Source organism: Heliconius melpomene, chromosome 17, assembly GCF_056956725.1.
Source record: "Heliconius melpomene rosina isolate 202511_hmr_F chromosome 17, ASM5695672v1, whole genome shotgun sequence".
NCBI classification, from domain to species: Eukaryota; Metazoa; Arthropoda; class Insecta; order Lepidoptera; family Nymphalidae; genus Heliconius; species Heliconius melpomene.
In genome coordinates this window covers 12,855,695-12,878,147 of record NC_140405.1, presented here as the reverse complement: position 1 = coordinate 12,878,147, position 22,453 = coordinate 12,855,695, and the positions used below count along the sequence as shown (strand labels likewise).

Sequence of the window (22,453 nt, the reverse complement as noted above, 5' to 3'; positions counted from 1 at the left end):
GCGTTAACGCATGCAGACGTGTTGTATTGCGCAATATAAAATCTGTGACCTTGAATTTAGAGACTAAAGTTAATTTAAAAGTTTTTATTACCCTGTTGTAAAATGTCGGACGATCAACCAACTGAAGAACATTTACGTCATTGCATACTATTTCATTTTCGATCAGGTGTTAGTGCAACGGTCGCAACAAAAAAAAATTGTGATGTATATGGAGACGTATTGAAGGTTAATAAGTGTCAACGGTGGTATAGAAAATTTTCTACTGGTGATTTAGACTTGTCTAATGGCGATCGAAGTGGACGCCCAGTAAATTTTGATAATGACGCTTTAAAAACATTGGTGGAAACGAATCCCAAACTGAGTATCCAGGAATTAGCAAACACACTTCAATGTACTTGGTCAACAGTTCAAAGACATCTTAACCCTTTCCCTCCTTACGGTACTTAGAACTACCTCCACATTTTTCGTCTAATAACTTAAGTACGAAATAACTTTATGTTAACAACAATTGACGTTCCTTTAGAGTACCGTTTCCGTAAGCCAATCACAGCGCGTTATTTGTATTACCGCGCGACATTGTCGAGAAATTTGAACAGCGAGTTACAACTGGTCGGACATTTTTTCACTTTACTGTGCGGTGTAATTGTAAAATGTTTATAAATAGAATATCATAGGTAAGTACTATTTTTTTTACTAATTACGTTGTTTATATCACGGAGTACATTTATAAAAGCTGGTATAACATATTATCACTTTATTTTATAAGAATATTTGATAAAAACTGATGAGGACTTAAAAGTACCGTCAGGTGATTTGAGTCTAAAAAATCATGAACTTTGATAATACACATACTCGATGAAGTAGGTATTTTGGTTTATCAAACATTATTGTTTTTTCTTTTTATTATTTTTTCTGAGCTATTTTTTTATTGTTTTAGCCATTGAGATGGATATTGATAAGAATACTGCTCTAATTGAAGCCCTGCTATTAGAAGAGATTCCGGACTGTAACGAAGAGTCTGATGCAGGTGTGTCCGATGATGAAGTGGAAAATATCAACTACCCTCACCAATAGGCTTCGATGAGATTTTTGAAAGAGCTCTAGAAAATACTTTAGCCGAAGATCCGCCATCATCGCCTTCAAAACAAGTTGAACTGGAGTGCCCTGTAAATCAGGTACCACCATCACCAATACCTGGATCTAGTGTTCAGACTGATCTACCGTCTGCAAATACGTCCTCACACAGAACTAATCAGCGATTACCTGAACCAAACCGTAAATGGAAAAAGAAGGACCTAGATACAATTTTACCGGAATACGTTCTAGATACTGGAGTAATAGAAGACTACTTTGCTCACTGTAACACCCCGACTGATATATTTTTAGTATTGATTGAAGATATTATTGATAATATTGTGTACCAAAGCAACCTTTATGCTACTCAGAGAGGCAAAGTATTGAACCTAAAAAAGGAGGAACTTCTAACATTTATAGGTATGAACTTTTTTATGGGTTACAATACTCGTCCGGCGTGGAGAGACCATTACTCTTCGGCATCTGATCTCAACAATGCACTTCTCTGCAAAACAATGCCCCGAGACAGATTTGCTATTATTTTATCTCATCTGCATTGCAATGATAACTCCCAAAAGCCTAGAGACTGCAAAGATAAGTTGTATAAAATTAGATTGATGATTGATGCACTCAATAAAAAATTTCAAGAGGTTTATAATGGTACTCGCGAACTGAGTGTAGATGAATCTATGATTAAATTTAAAGGTAGGTCTGTCTTGAAACAATATCTTCCTATGAAGCCCATAAAAAGGGGATACAAGTTGCGGTGTCTAGCTGACCAGAGAGGCTATATAAAGAAGTTTCAAATTTACCAAGGAAAGGACGAAGAACTGAACTCTAAATTTACCGGCTATGGCTTGGGAGAGAAAGTGGTTTTGGAGCTGACGGAACAAGATTGGGGTAAAGGGAAGATAGTTTACTTTAATAATTTTTTCTCGTCTGTTGCTTTGCTTGAGAAACTGAAAATTGAGAACACCTACGCCTGTGGAACTATCCGAAGTAATAGAAAAGGACTAGCCGGAAATATGATCGCTGATTCTCAAATGAAAAGGGGCGACAGTGATCATCGATTTTCAAATTTAATTGGATATTGGAAATGGAAGGATAACAAAGTGGTTCATTTAGTATCAAATTTTCATGGTAATGAATCGGCAACTGTGTTACGTAAAGAAAAAAATGGATCCAAGTCTGCCATTACATGTCCTGTGGCTGTCAAAGATTATAATAGCTATATGGGCGGCGTAGATACAGCTGATCGTTTGAGAGCCCTTTACTGTATAGATCGCAAATCTCCGAAATGGTGGCACAGGTTGTTTTGGGGTCTTCTGGACATCGCATTTGTCAATTCATATGTCATTCATGGACTCATAATGAAACAAACCACTGTAAAAGATTTTCGACGTTCTGTTACTCAAGGCTTGATGACAATGAAAGATCAGAAAAGAAAGACTTCTACTGATAATACTGCGAAAGCTGGCCCTTCCTAAAGACGCAAATCTACTCTACGAGTACTCTACTATAAAAGACGTTCGCTTGGGTAATAGAGGCATCCATTGGCCTACTTTCGTAGAAAATAGGCGAAGGTGTGAGGTTTGTAGTTTGAAAAAGATTCAGTCGAAACCTCATAGTAAATGTTCTCATTGCAACGTGTTTTTGTGTGTAAATGAAAAGAAAAATTGTTTTGCTGAATACCACGAGGTCAATTTGTAATTAAAAACCTATTTATTTAATTATAACTAAGTAAATATTGGATCTCATTATTTTGGTAGTTTCTATCATAGTTCCTAACATTGTAATAACACAAAGTTCCTGGCGGTACTTTTAAGTCTAGATCTTGGAAATAATACTTCTAGGTACAATAAAAATCTTAAAATAATCTGAGCGTTTCCTTTTACCTACCTTATTATGATAATAAAGTTGAAAAGCGGAAATTCGTCAAAAATCACTACCCCGGGTGGAAAGGGTTAAAGAAATCGGGAAGGTTTACAGAGAGGGTATATGGGTCCCAGATCTATTGTCTGAGATGAATAAAGATGAACGGCGTACAATCTGCACATCTCTTTTGTGTCGACAAAAAATTGAGCCGTTTTTGCGCAAGGTTGTTACTGGAGACGAGAAATGGGTGTTGTACAATACCAACAAGCGCACCAAACAATGGCTTTCTCCCAATCAAACAGCAATACCCACTCCTAAACCATCCCTCACTTTAAAGAAAGTGTTACTGTGCGTTTGGTGGGATTGTGGGGGTATAATCCATTATGAAATATTAAAACCTGGAGAAACTATTACGGCTGAATTGTACTGCCAACAATTGGATCGATTACATAACCAATTGTTGGTAAAACGACCAGGTCTGGTCAATCGAAAAGGAGTTATATTACAACATGATAATGCCCGGCCGCACGCAGCAAAATTAACTCAGGAAAAAATTAAGCAGTTGAACTGGGAAGTTTTACCACATCCTCCTTATTCACCAGACATAGCTCCATCAGATTTTTATTTATTTCGTTCCATGCAACATTCCCTGAAGAACAAAAATTTCAAAAATATCGATCAAGTTCGAAATCATCTAGAAGAATATTTTTCTTCAAAAGACACTAAATTTTACCAACGGGGAATTGAAACTTTACCAACAAGATGGCAAAAGGTCATAGATAACGATGGAGGTTATGTAATTGATTAAAAATATCAATAAATGTAATTAAATTCTATTTTTTGTTGTCATTTAAATAATTAATTACTTATGGGTACCCCTAATAGTAAATCAAAATTAATGAATAAACTTAAATCTTATAATAATAGATTGATTCAAAGCAGGATTATGTACGACCGAGACACATTCCAGCTGCATGATGAAATAAACAACTTAAATAGCTCCCTCAGAGCACTAAGTGAGAAATATGAATCCTCACAAAATTAAAGAACATATTTTAGCTGCAGGCGATTTGGTTGACCTTTGCAATTACAACATGGAAAGATTTGAATCACTAACAAATAAACATAGATGTGGTTGTTCAGTTGTAGGTTCCACTTAATCAATTTTCTCACAAAAGATAAACAATTCTGAGGCTGTGGGTGACTCGGCCATGTATAATTTAAACAATAAAAATATTCTCAATAAAAATAAGAAAAATAATTTACATATTGTCAATTCCTCCCGCTCCTCATCAAATAATATTTTTGTTATATCTGATAAATTAGGTCAAGGCTTTGGGTCCCTACTTAGTCACCACTTTTCAAACGTATTTAATGCATGTTCGCCTGGAGCCAGTTACCAGTTTAATATTAAGAAAATTATGTCCATGAATTTAAATAAGCATAGTATTGTTGTACTATTACATGGTCATAGTCTGTCAGTGAGGAAACAACATATTATAAAGAGTATAGAAAACTTGCTTGACTTACATAGTAAAACTAAATGTAAATTTATTATATATTCTTCTTCCTTCACAGAAAAATAAAATAAATATATATGAAGGCGCGCTGCTATGTATTAGTTTTAATTATAATTTCGCAATTATTACATTTCGATTTTAATTGATTTATGTAACGGATTATATTAGAAGAATATTTAAAATGGAGCGGGTAACCCCGAATAGGGTAGTAGGTGTAGCCACGAGGAATAGCGGATGTCATTGGTTGACAGCGATGGCGTGAGATGTTCGCCAACTAACCTATTGGCTCCTAATCTATAATAATTTTGTGAATCTTGTGAGATTTATTGTAGAACTCTTATGTAAACGAGTAATAAGACATTGTAGAATATAAGTGTGACTTTTATTTAAACATCTCTGTTGCTGCAACGCCCACAAATGAATAGTGACAACCAAGACCGCTATGAGGCCCCTTCTGATGCTTCTACGTATATATAACCTGAACTTGACATTATATAATACGACAGAACGTCATAGCGACGCATTATTTTATTTAGATTTAAATAAATTTATTTATAATAGCTGTAAGTTAACAGAAGTTACATTGTATCTACCTTTATATTTTAAGAAACAAATTGCTACTTTAGTAGCATATAATATACAAAATCCCGTTGTACATGGTATAACGAAAGAAATAAAATGTACTAATAATACTTCTATAAAGTATAATGATGTAAGTTCCAATTTAAACTAGACAATAAGACAACGCCTAGGTCATTTAAATTTAACACTGTACATCAGAATATGCAAGGCCTAGGAGGGAAAGAACTAGAACTAGAATTATTTCTAAAAAAATTCAATATTCATATAATGTGTATAACAGAGCACTGGATCTCGAAATGTAATATAGTAAATATTGAAAATTATAAATTGTCAAATTCGTTCGTTAGAGAGAAGGGGCGGCCCGCTTCGGTCTTCAGTGTGAACTGAAGCAAGTACAAAAGAGGACATCAGCCGCAACTTGTGTGTCTGTGAATACCGTTAGAAAAATCATAGCGGAGTCAAACGATCCCAGTAATCCGTGCTCAAGTATGGCTCCAATATTTCGGACGACTGGTAAAAAAAGAAGAAAGGCGAAAACTATTACTGAGATTGACAACTTTGATGCTAGTTACATTAAATGATGTGTACACAACTTCCATTTGGCGGAACCACGCAATTACCAACTTTGCAGGTTCTCTTAAATAAACTTAAGACAGAAATACATTTTAAGGGTCCAAAAGAAAGCTTGAGAAAAATTTTACGGCAGCTCGGTTTTCTATGGAAAAAAACGGAAAACAATATAAAAATATTAGTTCAAAAGTAAAACATTAGACTCAAGGGAATAGAATATTTTTAAAAATTAGCAAATACAGACAAGGAGGTAGACCAATTATTTACACAGAAGAATCATATGTAGATTCATCACATAGGTCTTCGATGGCTTAGGATGACGGCACACCGAATGGCTTGAAGAGAAATATTTCGAAAGGGCAACGAGTTGTCGTAGTACATGCCGGTTCAGAGTCTGGTTTTGTTCCAAATGCACTACTAATGTTTAAAGCGGGAACAAAAACTGGTAATTATTATAGTAATATGAATAGTAAATTATCAGAAATGGGTAAGCACGTAATAGCCTTATAGAGTTAATGGTAATTAAATAATAAAAAATACATATGTGATTATTACAATAAATAATATTTTATAATTGATATTCGACACTTGTCTATGATTTGGCGTTTGGAACATCTGTCTATGATGGCTGGTGATAGAAAACGATAGAATTACGAATATATTTGACTTATAGTATTATTATAAATGTATTATATATCCTCGGCTATCTTAATTATAAATGTCAATAGATTTATCATTAATATAATATTAAGTTAATCAATTATTATTGTAATTACAAATGTGGTTAAGACCTATTGGTAATTATACTGGGCTGGAGCAGTGAAAGGCTGTGTTGTTATAACGTTTAGGGTACCCTGAAGCATACAAATGTGGTTACAAGTTCACGGCACTGCTCCTAGCTTCACATCATTTAAAAGGTAAAATAATATTACTTACAGCTACCATCCGCTTCTGATGTTTGTTCGATACGATAATCCTCTTATTATTCTAATTTATCTTTATTTATATTATCTACTATCATTTTTCTAACACACGCAATTGATCCCCAATCTTCCCAACAATTCTGTAGTAGTTATAGACAACGCTTCTTATCATAATACGTTGGATGAAGTAGCACCTTGATTCAATGCCAGGAAAGCTATTTTGGAAGCTTGGTTGCATGAGAGAGAAATCTCATTTTGCTCATCATTGTTAAAACCAGAATTATATAAACTCATATGCGAACATAAAGATAAACTTAAAAAATATTTCATTGACACCAGTTTTAGTAAATACGATCATTCTGTACTCTGACTTCCAACATAGCACCCGGACCTTAATCCTATCAAAATGGCGTGGGCCTCTATTAAAGGCTATGTGTAGGCAAAAAACGTTACGTGGAATTAAACCACGTAATGCAACTAATAAAAGAAAAGGCTGATTCCATAGGTGCATCCCAGTGGAGTGCACTTTGCAACTAAGTGACGGAAACTGAGGATATGTACAGAGACAACGATGTAGTGATAGATAATATGACAAGAATTTGTAATTCACTTATGTGAAAATGATTCTGATTCATCTGAAAATTTAGATGAATCAGCAAGCAGCGGGATACGGAAATTTCCAGTTCGCCAAAAAGTATCCAGTGAACTATCGTATTCCCTTTTTATAACAATTATGGATAAATATATATCGAGTACCGTTTTTCGTGTGAGTGATAAAAATTAAAAGTATTAAGTAAAGTGAAGTGTAACACCAACTAGTATCCTGAGGCCTAACGAGACGTATCCTGGCAATCACCCTAAGTATCCTTCCATCCAAAGAGTATCCACAATTTAAGTTTCCATTATCATCGCGTCGAAGCGTCGCGTCGCCTTGCTGTCCGGAATGCATCTCTTATGTCGGTCTATTATTATGACAGTGTATGCAGCCACATTCCAGTGAGTCTATTGTTTAAGACTATTTTAGGGATCCGTTATAATATCATTGTTTTATATCATAAATGTTCAATATAAATTTGTAAATAATATGATTATGTATCTCCAATAATACACACACCGGCAAAATTAGAGGAACACACAAAAAAAGCATATATTTTTTTAATTACTAGATTTTCGTGTATGTTTTTCAGTTCATTTAAGTTTTGTTATTCAAAATATATGAGACAACAGAAACTAGGGTTGAACATTATTTATTCACTCATTTTGTATGCAATACAATGTTAAATCTCCTAACAACAACAACAAAATGAGCTAGGGCCACCATTGACTGCATAAACAAACTTCTTATCGAAAAGCACTTAAAAGCGCTGACTGTCAACAAACACTTAAAAGGGTATAATTTCTGTTGCATTATTGAAAAATGTCTATATGTCTCAAAATGTTATATTATACGAGAGCAATAATTTAAATAAATGAAAATTTTTTACTATTACCCACAAATTGTAAAAAAAATCCTTTTTTGTTTGTGTTCCTCTAATTATGCCGGTGTGTGTATATCAGTTATGCCTAAAGTAACAAAAAAGGAGGAAGACGAAAAGTGTATACACATTCCGGAGTTGCCTTTTAGTGCAGAGACAAATAAAACTGTAATATCCCCTAAGGTGACTAGACCAGCTACTTTATCCGTAGAGATGGACTTAAACACACTCTTCAAGTTCATTAAACTTTATGATGGCAGTAGAGAAAACGGCAAATACTTTCATAATTAATTGTAATAACGCGTATGATTTACAGGAGAGCAGGCAGGGCCCGCAGGAATTAGTTAGTCAATATGCGTTACGCGTAGAAAGTTGTTTATCGCAAATATTAACGGAGGTAACACTCAGTAACACTAAAAAGAGTGAGCTTGCCGGGCGTATAGCCGCTATGGAGGACTTTGCCCTCCATCATTTCCCTCCACCCACGATTATCAACCATTGTGAGATGTCGCAATCCCAGAAATTTGAACGAAGCGATAAATTTAGCTATTTCCGAGGAGAAAGTTTACTTTTATTTAATTTTGATAATAGACAATCTAATCCCCATCTAAATAATAAAAAACAATTTACTGCAAGCATCCGATAATTCTTGTGCGGCTGCCACCGAAGGAAAGTAAGCGCTTCGAGTATTTGCCGTTCACTATAATATTCATCAAAAATTTCGCTTACTTATACTATTATTATATTTGAAAACGTGTTTGAATTATTCTATGAGTAGAGAAATAATATGATCCTTCTATAACTTGGAAAAAAAAAATAAAACAAATGCACGACTGTATTGATGGAATGTGTAATTAGATCATAGAGAAGATCAGATGTGATAACAAAATGTAACGTTAAATGAATGCACCGCCAGATGGTGCAGTGATGACCTTTAGACCTAACTGGTTTTTATGCACAAATACAATTGGATAGAATGTGCAATATGCGTTTACTAGGAATAGGATAATATAGATTTGGAATCGGAACGAACTCACTTTGTCACTGTTTCAATGGCTCCTTGCCACTTAGGTATGTCTCGCCGCGAAATAGATAGGCCAAATTTTATCTCAATCTTTAGTTATCCTTGTTTAAATTTATAAGGACCAGTGTGGGACTTACTGGTGGTTCAAAATTAGTAAACTGCATAATTTGACCTATGTCAATAATCCTATCCGTATAATCCTATGATTATACGGATCTCCAACTTTACATACATTCTGAGGATATACTTATACTATTATGTACAACTGATTATAGGAGAAGAAATCATTCATCATCAATAATAACTATATAAAAAAATATTAAAATAACAAAAAAATTAAATTAAAGTCGGAATCGTTTCAGTCTCCTTTCTTGTGGACGAGTCAAATAAATATGCTTTCCAAAAGAACCCCAATTTTACAGAACCTGTTACTATCTCGGAATTACTAGAGTTTCTTGGAATTCTTATTTTTACTAGTATCTGCCATTATCCCAGTGGCAGGTCATATTGGTCAAACATTGCAAAATTTGAACCTGTCGCACAAACCATGAATCGCAATAGATTTTATAAAATTCGACCAATTTTTCATATGAATGACGACGCTAAACATTTTCCCCCTGATCATCCCCAACATGATCGACTGCGAAAGTCGAAGTCGAAGTCGAAAGTAAGACCAGTGATAGACCACTTGAACACTAAATTTATTACTGTGCCATTTGACGACCGACTCTCATTAGATGAACAAATGTGTGTAACCAAAATTAGGCATTTTATGAAACAATATTTACCCAATAAACCCCACAAGTGGGGTTTCAAGTTATATGTTGTATGCTCTCTTTATGGGTATGCATAGTTTTGAGGTTTACTCAGGAGCTAAGGACATTGAACGTTTATCTGGGGAACCAGATCACGGAATAGAATCGAATACAATTATTCGATTATGACGATCACTTCCAAGGCACATGAATCATATTTTATATTTTTTTAATTTCTACTCGAATATTCCTCTATACAGAGAAACAGGCTTGGTAAATCTTGCAAGCTGCCAGAAAAAAAGGACATTCTAAAGTCTAACGTACCCAGAGGCACATAATATCATGAAAATGTTGCCACTTTTGAAGACAGAATTTTCAGCAATAAGCTGGAAAGATAATAAGCAAGTTCTAGTGCTTTCTACTTATTTTGGTGTTGAACCATCAGGGACTATAACCTGTTACGATAAAAAATTAAAAACGAACGCCGCAGTAATGCCCACATGGGGAGGTTATGATCTGATGGACAGCGTCATTGTTCGATATCGCATTCGTTATGCGAATGCGATATCAAGTCAACAAAGTGGACAACAAGACTGTTCTATCACCTCTTGGACATGACTGTGTTTAACCCTTAATTTGATAAAGTCCGGTGTGACGGACACTTATTTAAAATAAATCCTGCCAAGTTTTTATTTCATGTTCATCGATTTCTAGTCGATTAAATGTTTATTTATACCATAAACAAATAGTAAAAAAAAGTAATGATTGTGGCAACATTGCACATGTCAGTTGGAACGCAACATTTGTGGAAAAATGAATTGAATTATAGATTTATTTATTAGATAATAATTATAATTTACAGAAACATACACACTTTATTACATTTTTATGGTGTTTATTTGTAACTAAAATGATTTGTCCGTCACAGCGGACATTACTAATTGTATAGAAAAGTAATCCCTCTACCCCCACCCCTACCACCCACAATGAGAACAATTATCTCATCGGAGCTCGTATTACGTACGAGTTCTTCGACAAGGACTGGAGTGGAGATGGACCTCGCAACAAAGCAAGCCAACGGGAGATTGCTCCTGGCGGGAAAAGAGGCCCTCGAACTGTCTCTAAACATTAAACAGCCATTGACAGCTTACAATCCCTTTACGAAATAGTCCTGGCTCTATCGGACTCCAGAGCCAGACACAAGTGCAATTTGAAGACAAAACGAGTATAAAACACGCCAGGAAGATTGTAAACATCGAAAGGGCCCACAACAAATCCATGATAAATGTGATTCAGAAACTGGCTGGCAACCTAGAAGAGGCGGGAAACAACATCTCGGCGACCCTAACCGAGACGAAGGAGGTGCGGAAATGGTTAGGGTACGAAACAAGGGAGCCGCATCAACAAATGAAAGACATAAAAGCTTCCACGGGAAAAGCTACGGCAGGGATAGAGAAGCTTCTCCTCCAACCAGAAACAAAGAAGGAAAGCAATGAGGAACTTCAAGAGATTCTGCAAGAACACAAGGATCTCAAGAAGACCGTTAAATCCCTGTCAAACCAAATTGACGAGTTCCGCAGGGAAAACAAAAAGACGCATGAGCAACTCCAACGAATCCAGGACACTAGTGGAAAAGCGCTTAAGCACCTAGAAAAACCCCTACCACCTCCACCTGCCCTGAACCCCCTAAGGAACTGATGAAGATTAGGAAAATGATTGAAACCATCCATGACAAACCCTCACCACCGCCGCAAGCCACAGCACTACTGGGAGACAGAGAACTCAAAGATAACCTACTCCCAATAGCAGGGACGCTAGAGATGGTCACCAACGACATTAAATCAATAAAGGAGAAACTAGAGAAGCCCACTACGCCAGTAAGATCTATTCAGGAGGAAATGGATGCAGCGGAAGACGGGAAGCCAACTACGACAAGCAAAAAACCAGCCACTGTGACGTACGCCAGAGTAACGGCCACACCAGCGAAGCCCAAACCGAGGCCAAACCACACCATAATAGTGTCGTCAAGTGATCCAACCAACACTGGCGATACTATCATCAAAAAAATAGTGGCGGCTATCGACGCCAAAAAGACCGGCGCAAAGGTGGATAAGGTACGCAAAGCACGAAACCAAAAAGTCGTGCTGAGCAGCCACACCAAAGAGGATCTTCGCTTGGTACAGGAGAAGGTGAAGGGACAGCAAGGCCTTAAAGTGGAAGTCGCCAGGCCAGCAAACCCGCTCATAATAATCCGCGATGTCCTAGCCTACCACACGGACACCGAGATTGTAGAGCACATCCTGGCGCAGAACAAAGATGTTCTAAAAGAACACGGGAAGGAGGCCAAGCTGTGCGTGTGTTACAGGAAACGAGCACACAACACCAATGGAATGTCACCCAATCATGGAACTCTCACCGGAGGCGCACAAAGCGGTCCTGGAAGCCGGGTACCTTCACATAGGGCTACAACGAAGACCTATAGCGGACCAGTCTCCTCTCATAATAATAATAATAAAGCCTTTATTAACAATCTAAATAATCATAATACAGAATTTATATTTACACCGGTAAAAGATTGTTTTGCCTTAGCATAGGCCTCCCCCAAAGCCTTCCACATCTTCCTGTCGTGGGTTTTCCTCATCCACAATGTACCCGCAGCTAATTTTAGGTCCTCATCCCATCTTTTCGAAGGTCTTCCTCTTTTTCTCTTACCCTCTCTTGGGTACCATTCTGCCACCTGTTTTGCCCATTTGTTGGTTTTGTTTCTGATTAGATGCCCTGCCCATTTCAATTTCAGCTTTTTAATTTTGTAAGATACTTCTACAGTCTTTGTTTTCTGGCGAATAACATTAATTTTAACTTTGTCCTTTCTCTTGATATTAAGCATGCTCCTTTCCATGTTGCGCTGACATACTTGAAGTTTTTGTACATTTTGTAATTTTAAAGCCCATGTTTGACATCCGTAAGTCATAGTAGGAAGTATGCATGAGTTGAATATTTTGGCTTTTAAATTCATTGGTATTGACTTACTTTTTGTTATATCTTTCAGAGCCCAATATCGTTTCCAAGCTACATTTACTCTATTTTCAATTTCTTTTGAGGTGTTATGTGTTGGAGATATGATCTGCCCAAGATATGTGTATTGGTCAACATATTCAATTGAGTCATTGTCAACATTTATAGGTGTTTGTATATGGTTTGTCATTAGTTTAGTTTTTGCCATATTCATTTGTAGGCCTACTTTTCTACTTTCTGACACTAGTTGATTGAGCATGGTCTGTAATTGATCTGGATTGTCAGAAATTATTACAAGGTCATCAGCAAATCGGAGATGGTTTAACTTTTCTCCATTTATCCTTATTCCATAGTTTGACCAATCCAATTTTTGGAAAACAAGTTCAAGTGTAGCCGAGAACAATTTCGGGGATAAGGGATCCCCCTGCCTTACCCCTCGCTTGACAGGAAAGGTTTGGCCCAGATTTTCAGTTTTTATTTTTGCAGTCATGTTTTTGTAAATTTCCATTATGAGGCGGATATATTTTTGTGTACTCCTTGGCATGACAAAGCTTCCCAAATTTTCTCGTGTTTAAGTGAGTCAAATGCCTTATGATAGTCAATAAATGCCAGATAGTAGGATAATCTGTATTCTTTGTATTTCTCTGTAATTTGTTTAATTGTTAAAATGTGATCTAAAGTTGAAAAACCCGCACGAAATCCTGCCTGCTCTTTTGGCTGATTCTCATCTAAGATTCTTGTGATTCTTTCCAATAAAACTTTTGAAAATATCTTGTACAGGTTCGACATTAGACTTATGGGCCTGTAATTATTGATGTCATCTCTTCTGCCTTTTTTATGGAGTAATATTATTGTCGATGTAGTCCATTGGGATGGTATTGTTTCTTGTTCCATTATGTCATTGAATATGTTGTACATTGTGTTTATTATGCAGTGTATTAAATACTTGGGATTCGGCCACACAAAAACAATGTGCCAAGAAAAAGATCATCTCTGCAGCCACTGCAGAGGCCCACACACATAGGAGGACTGTAAGGAAAGGAAAGCAGGTAAATCACCAACCTGCATAAACTCCAGAGAAGGAGGCAAAAAAGACGTAAGCGTGGACTACAACGCCTTTAGTGCAGAGTGCTATGAGCGACACAAATGGGATGCCATAGCAAGGTCAAAAATAACGTACTGCTAAAGGCACCCAAAATGACACACACACACCGACAGAACATCATCCAGGCCAACCTGCAGAGATCAACACTAGCATTTTATTACTATGTCCGCTGCGGCGGACAACGCCAAAATGTGTGTGCTTCTGCTTGTTTGGTTATGGTTATGAGTTTGTTTTTTTTCTTTGCCAACAGCCTAATCGCGCAAGTAAAATTATTGCTTTAGTGCCGAGTGAACATGCACCTTCCGATGCTAGCGAAATACAAGATTCGGAAACTGAATTGCATGATGCACGTACTAATTCTTCCACCCCCCTGTCTTTTCCTGCACCATCTATAGCATTTTCCCTTGCTAACATAACAATAGATACATCCGACGATGAAGAATTACACTCCGAAGATGCTGATATTATACCAGATACTATCGTGCGTGAAATTAGCGAGTCCATTTATGAAAATGTTCCATCCCTATCTGCTATTCCTTCATTGCCTGCAACGCCTATAACACCAATAGCTTCTTCATAAGCACCCCGAAAAACAAGATCTAGGAAACCACCCAAAGTCAAAGCCAAAAAAAACAAAAAATTTCAGCTGACTTACAATTGGAGAGAAGCTCAATTCCGTAACCAAGCGACAATAGAAGAGGGTGAGGAGGATGATTACATAGACCTGCCAGAAGATAATTCACCTTTGAGTTTCTTTCACCTTTTTTTTCTGAAGATATGTTTACTAGTATCGTAGAGCAGACAAACTTATATTCAGTTCAACAACCCGGCAAGTCAATTCAACTAACAGACGAAGAATTTAGAGATTTTTTAGCCATCCATATACATATGGGTATTGTTGTAATGCTTTCATATCTTGATTATTGGTCAGAAAAATTTAGATATGGCAATGTCGCAGATATAATGTCTTTGAAAAGATATCAGCTGATACGAAGACATTTACATTTTGTTGACAATACAATGGAAGATGGAGACAAATATTTTAAAGTTCGTCCAGTCATAGAGCATTTACGACAAAATTGTCGACAAAAGAAAAAGGAGACAAAATTTAGTATAGATGAAATGATGATAGCATATAAAGGGACTAAGGCCGGTAAAAGAAAACAATACATAAAAGATAAACCTAACAAATGGGGATTTAAAAATTATGTAAGAGCCAGTGTTTCCGGAATAATTTATGATTTTATGCTGTATGAAGGTGACGATACTTTTCGCAACCATAAGTTCACTGAAGAAGAATTGTTTCTAGGTTTTGGTGTTCAGGTGGTTATAGCATTATGTCAAAGTATTTGTCAAAAACCATCTTTCGTGTTTTGCGATAATTTTTTTCTTCACCTGAGTTGCTATTTATTCTCCGAGAAAACTATGGTGTTTTTGCCTTAGGTACTATTCGAGGCAATCGCCTTCGAGGAGCAGAAAAAGTTTTACCTACTGAAAAAGCCATGAAAAAGAAACCTCGAGGACAGTTTGTAGAAGCTATATGTGATAAAAACCGCTTAGCTGTTGTTCTTTGGAAAGATAATAAGGCTGTCACATTTATTAGTTCCTTTGTAGCAAGTGAGCCTATAGAAAAAATACGCCGATATTCCAAAGACGCAAAAGCCAAAATCGATGTCCAATGTCCACAGATTGTGCGTCAATACAATAGACATCCCATATGTCTGTAATGTAATTTTCTATTGGTTTTTGTAAATAAAATAATAAATAAATAAATTTAAATCTCAGCTTTTAAAACTAAACAGTACAGAGAGACTATCCCGCGTCCGCGAGAGACTATCGCGTGCGGCCCGCGGGTACAGTGTGAGAGGCAAGATAATGAAAAATAACTTTTACAGTTATTACATAATAACACTAGGCTTAAGAAAGAAATGACTGCTATACACATAAAACTAACAACAATTGTAGAGGAATGGGATACTCTCAAAAGTTTACTAGATAAGTTTGACCGGTGACCGGAAGCGATGAATATGAGCGGGCCCTTATTAGGATAACTACCTTGGAGCAGGAGCTGCGAGAGGCTCATACACTCATCACTCAGCTACAGGAGGATGCTCAGAAAGCTACCGTGCTACATAATATTAGTTTATATAATGAGTTAGTTGAGAGTGCCTCACAGTTGGTTTCTCCTGTGATGGACAGACATTTTTTTTTTCTTAGTGTATATTTGCAATCAGTCTTGTGACTATGAGCGAATCTGTTCTGTGATGCTGTCGTGCCGAGTGGCATCCCATCGGATGCATCAACTCATATGCTGCCCAGAGCTAATGGCGGGCTTCAAGCCCTAGGATATGGTGTCGCTTTAATCGCTTCACATAATGGTTCATGGTGAGTTGGCGAGCAAGTTGATTGGGGTGATGGATTAGCCTCTCTTTGTACTTAGCTGCCAGACTCCGAATTTCTTCCTTAATTGTTCTCATCCCGAGGTGCTCGTGAATATCATTATTTGTTATATACCAAGGTGCTTTTGCAATTGTTCTTAGGATCTTGTTGTGTTGGCGCTGGATTATATTTAGGTTGGAGTCTTGCACTGCCCCATAGTTGCAGGCCGTATGTCCAGATTCTCTCCCATGTAGTCTCTGAAGGAGCTCCAGTCAGTATGCCGGTTGTATAATAATATGGGTCTTTCAACCTCGATTATAGTTTAGCTTACAGTTAGTAAGATTGGAGTGTGATCTGATGACCCATCATTACATGTCTCGATTTTCATGTACAGCTTCGAGAGTCCTTTTGTTATGAAGAAGTCAAGTATGTCCGGAATTCGATTATGATCGGCTGGCCAGTAAGTAGGCTCTGATGGGGCGATTGTATTTAGGCGATTTTTGTTGATGCTCAAGTGTAGCTGTCTTCCCCTGGTTGTAATTAATCTAGAGCCCCAATAGACATGTTTGGAGTTCCAATCGCCTCCCGCTATGAACCGATTGTCTACACTTGAGAAGAAGTTAGAGAATTGGTCCGAGTCTATACGATGTTTTGGGGGACAGTACACAGATGAAACATTAAAGTACATCTATCTTGTATTGAGACTGAAGTTGCTTGTATTTGGTCAGTTTTATATTCAGGCATTAGGTGGTGCTTTATTTTGTCCCGGATGATTATGGCTGATCCTGCATGACCTGTGCCATCTGGGTGATTTGTAGTATATATCTGGAACCCTTTGATTTTGACATTGGTTTTATCTGTACAATGAGCTTCGGATATTAGAACTATGTCCAGTTTGTGCACGGCGATCAGCATGTCGAGCTCATCTTTGTTGGGTGAAAGTCCGTTTATGTTCCAAGTAGCCAGTCTTAGCCCAAGGCCTTTATCCTTGTAATTTGGTTATGAGTGTGGTTATGAGGCTCATAAGAGTACTCATTTGTTGTAAGATCAAATCAAATTTTTCGTTTTGTTTGGTGAGAAGAGTTTCCAATACCGTATGGTTTTGGTTTACATCGGATAATGGATTTTCTGTAGCAACTTTGTGTGATTCGTTTCCTGTGACTTTGGCGTATGAGAGTGGTTCTTTTCAATTTTGAATGGAGGTATGTTGTTGGGCAGTATTACTAGGGCGGTTTATGTCTCGATTTGTGTAGTCTTTTGCAACGGCTCTTCGTTGATCATATCTGTTGTTTTTTCTGGCAAGGATTTCTCTATATACCTCACAACCCTTGTAGTTTGCTGGGTGGGAGCCATGGCACAGTGCACATTGAGCTGGTGTATTTATATCTCGCTTTGGACAATCTGAGGTTTTATGAGCCTGTGCGCATTTTTACACAACGGAAAGGTCTCATACAATAATTTTTTGTATGCCCATATTGCTGGCACCGTTGGCACTGCACAATTGAATTTTTCTTCTTCGGATCCTCTATAGTTACAGCCTGATGGTAGATGTATTTGATTTCTTTAGCTGCCTTATTGTTTGTGCCAGGTAAGAGATTTACGAAGAATGTTGAAGTTGGTTTTTTATCCGGGCCATATCTTGAGTTAATAATTTCCCCGATTACAGTATTCCCACTTTTTTCAATTTCTTCCTTTATCGCGCTTATAGGTGTAGTGTGGTGAAGGTTTCGAATAATAATACGACAGGGTCGTTTTTCTTTTTTTTTAATGGGTGACCAATTAAGCCACATTCACGAAATTTGGTGATGATTTGCTTGTAGGCCTCCATGTCGTGGGTGTTGATTCTCAGCTGGTTTCTATTTGTAGTCCGATTATTCACATCATCTATACCATACAATACTATAGGTGGGGGGTTTGCTAGGTTTTCTTTCCACTACCTTTTTAGTTGCCGGGGGGTCTTCGGTTAAGTCGATTGGTAACTGACTGAACATGTTGCTGGTGGTTAAGCTCTCTGGTGATTTGCTGAGTTTCTTCCTTTTGGGGTTTCTGCCTCTGTTCTAAAAAAATGATTTCAAAATGTCATGAAAGTGGTAGTTTCGACTGTAAATTTCATAAAATCACAAGGATTCAATCACAGACAATTCAAACAATTCCTTGATGACATCGGAAGCGAATACGGAGATTTACTGTATTATAGAAGTATTATATATACTGTATTATATCGTGGATTGACACTAGAACTATTTCTAAATATAATAGAAAATGAAACAATCAACAAAAACTTCATAAAAGGAGGTCGAGGCCAGTTTGGACCAATGCTGCCAGATGTCTCTTCCCCCCAGCAGAGTAACGGAGCGAGAAGTATGGAAAACTATCTCTAACCTCAAATATAAAAAGACTCCTGGTTATGATCTTATAACTAAAGTTCTGAAGCAGTTACCTAGAAAAGCTATTGTATTCCTCACTGTCTTATACAATGGCATCATGAGAGTGCAGTATTTCCCACGGTTATGGAAGGTCTCTTAAGTCCTGATGAGACACAAACCTAGTAAACCCCCAACTGAAATGACGTCATATAGACCTATCAGCCTACTGCCGGTACTCTCTAAAGTCTTTGAGAAACTATTGCTCTGTAGAATGCAGTGCAATACACATATAGTGGAGAATAAGGCCATACCTGACCACCAGTTTGGGTTTAGACAACAGCATTCCACAGTAGAACAGGTCCACAGAGTTTGTGACAAAATCAGGATAACTCTAGAGGAAAAGAAATACTGTGCCACAGTGTTCTTGGATGTACAGCAGGCATTTGACCGTGTCTGGCATGATGGTCTCTTGGTCAAACGCGCAGGTAGCGAAAAAGGATGCGCAGGTAGTTTTGACCGACATCACTGACAATTCAACAAATATAACAAATAACAATAATAGTTCGATCCCCGCGTCCAACTCCGGCGACGGCTCGGTACCGCTACCGGCCGGCGCTCGTAGGGACAGGTTACCTCCCCCGATAGTAGTACAGGAATAGAAAGCATGGGACAACTTACAATTATGGATGTTGTCCGCTAAAGTGCAGTTCAATTCTGCCAGATCAACAGCTCAGGGCATTAGAATTCAGGTGTTAACACCTAAAGACCACAGGGTCCTTACGTCCCACCTTAGGAATTCCAAGATAGGGTTCCACTCCTACGCTCTGGAGGACGAGCGTCAGTTACGTGTAGTCCTCAAGGGTATCCCCGAAGACCGAATCTGTTTTCCGGGACTTAAAATCCCAAAATCTACCTATCCAGGCAGTCCACCGTATGTACAATCAGTACACTAAGAAAAGCTACGACATGGTCCTAGCTGTCCTAACCCGTAGCCCTGAGGGCAAACAAATCTTCAACATTAAATCCGTCTGCTCACTCACGTTCATTACTATTGATAAGCCATGGTCTCATGGTATTCCCGGGCAGTGTCACCGCTGCCAGCTTTATGGGCATTCCGCCAAAAACTGTCACGCAAAACCCAGGTGCGTGAAGTGTTTAGAAAGTCACGCCACTACTGACTGTCCGCGCATAGTCCCAGACCCGGCCGTACCTCCCAGCTGTGTCTTGTGTGAGACCCAAGGGCACCCCGCAAATTACCGCGGATGCCCTAAGGCCCCACGCAGGTCCAGCGGAAAGGGCGGCAGGACGCATAAGGCTTCGATGCCTTCCCGTCCAGCGCAAAACCCGTCCGGCCCTCAGCCAACATTCCAACCAGCCCCTCTTCCCTCCACCAACGCGTGGAGGAAACCTCTTCCAGAGACCCAAGCCGCTAAGGCCTCCAAATTCACCTTCACCTATTATCATAGCCTCCACCTATCTCTCTCCATCAAAGAGTTTACTTAAAAGCGACCTACAGACACTACTAGACATGGGGGACTCGGTTATCTTAGCCGGGGACCTGAACTGTAAAAGTACCAGGTGGAATTGCAACTCCACAAATAGAAGAGGAATCGAACTCGAAAATATCTATGACCTGACCACCTCTCACTTTGAGATACTCGCCCCCCTCACTCCCACTAGATTTGGGCCCCGGGCCGACCTTCAATTCTCGACATAGCCATCCTGCAGGGCGTCTCTCTCAGGCTGCGCTCTATCGAGGTAATACCAGAGTTAGACTCAGACCATAGACCTGTAATAGTTAAATTAGGACCCGATTGTCCTCCAATTCTTCCTAAAACCACCATCACCGACTGGTCCAAGTTCGCGGAGCGCCTAGGCAATCCCGACACGGAACCGACAGACGACATACCTGACAGTTTCGACTCGGTGGAAGTAGTCGAGGCGGAAATTAACCAACTTACTGACAGACTGGGTAGCACTCTCGACGAGTGTTCTAGGGAAATAACAATTAATCCAGATGGACATTTTAAGATCCCGCGAGATCTCAGAAAGCTTATGAGACGTAAAAACATCGCCAATAGGGCGCACGATTCATTTCCGTCGCCGGCTAACCGCGCTAAAAAACAGGTTCGAGCCCGGTTCGAGGACCTCAGAGACGAAGCTTGGGATCATAGGTTATCAAATCTTACTCCATCTCAGGTAGCGTTCTAGCAACTAACTAAATCATTCAAAAAACCGACACCGTAGTCGAATTACCGCCGTTAACCCGTCCGGACGGAACACTAGCTTCAGACGATCCCGAAAAGGCCGAATGCCTAGCGGATAACCTAGAAAGTCAATGCTCCCCCTCGGAACAACCGTGTGATCCAATTCACGTCGCCGCGGTGGACACACAGGTCGAAACGTGGGCACCGTTGCCACCAGCGGGCGAACCTATAAGACCGACCTCTGTCGAAGAGGTCCAAGACATTATAAAGCGCCTTATTCCAAAGAAAGCCCCAGGATCCGATCGCATCTCAAATAAGATCCTTAAAATTCTACCCATTCACATCCTAACGCTTCTCGTTGCCATTTTTAACCCTTAAATTGGCAGTGTATGTACTGGCATACATTAACTTTGTAAAAATATTTGACATAGTATAATAAAAATGTCTGTGTCACAAATCATTTTAATTCATTGCAATACTAATTATTTTTATAAGGAAAAATAAAACACGTCTCTGGCAACACTTATTTTGACATTCGGTCTCGAAAATGGCGGCCCGGCGTAGCTCATCTGTGTTGACTAAGGTATTTATATTATTTTAACTTGGTTTGACATGGTTTGTGGTGTTTTTATGAACTATATTTTATGCATAACAGTATAATCGAATGGATTTGATATGTTTTTGTGTATGGTGACTTTGTGTTTTGAGTTTATTTTGGTCGGTAAACTGATGTATGCTGTGGCATACATTGCCAAATTCGTAATGAAAGACCCTTCGTTTTATCTGTATGACACAGCATACATTGCCAAGTTTGTAATGAAATGCTTTATTTGTAATTTGCAAGATACCGCATGTATTTGTGATTTGGGATTGCTTTTTATTTTTGGTTGAAGCATGTTTTTTTGTTTCTTTGTTGCCAGCAAACGCTACTAACTCGAGGTGGTAGAATATTAGCTCTTGTGCCTGCTGAAAATGCACCCTCTGACGATAGCGAGCGCTCAGATGTCGAAGAGGAATTTCGTGTACGCACCCCGCTTTCTTCATTTTCTTCTCCAGCACCTTCTATTCATTCTTCCTTGGAAAGACTAAACATTGTAGATGATGACGAACATTACAACAGCGACAATGTTCCACTTACGCCTATTTTTCAAACAGTATATTCAAGTCCGTCTTTAGAACCAAATTGCAATAAAGTACCGGTGCTGAGTGATATTCCGTCACTCCCAACAACTCCTCTTACTCCAGTAAATCCACCAAATCCAAAAACCAGATCCCGACGTCGTCAGCCCACCGTTCCTGTCCTGAAAAGACCGAGACTAATGAAAAAATTTACTTTGAACTATCAGTGGAAAAAAGCCGTTTTTCGACACAGAGCTATTATAGAAGAAGACTCCAATTATACAGATGTTCCGGATATATCAGCGATGGATTATTTTTATAAATTTTTTTCGCCAGACATTCTAACAGATATCGTAGAGCAAACAAATTCTTACTCAATAGAAAACACTGGACGTTCACTTGGTTTGACGGAAGATGAGCTTCGCGATTTTCTAGCCATACATATTATAATGGGGGTCGTGAAT

General features: G+C 38.4%; 3 pseudogenes; all 3 read left to right on the top strand.

Moving 5' to 3' along the window:
• Positions 1–3,097: 3,097 nt before the first annotated feature.
• Positions 3,098–6,206, top strand: LOC146530376 (uncharacterized; annotated as a pseudogene).
• A 456-nt stretch (positions 6,207–6,662) lies between these two features.
• LOC146530375 (uncharacterized) lies at positions 6,663–7,682 on the top strand (annotated as a pseudogene).
• A 3,828-nt stretch (positions 7,683–11,510) lies between these two features.
• Positions 11,511–15,645, top strand: LOC146530374 (uncharacterized; annotated as a pseudogene).
• Positions 15,646–22,453: the final 6,808 nt, after the last annotated feature.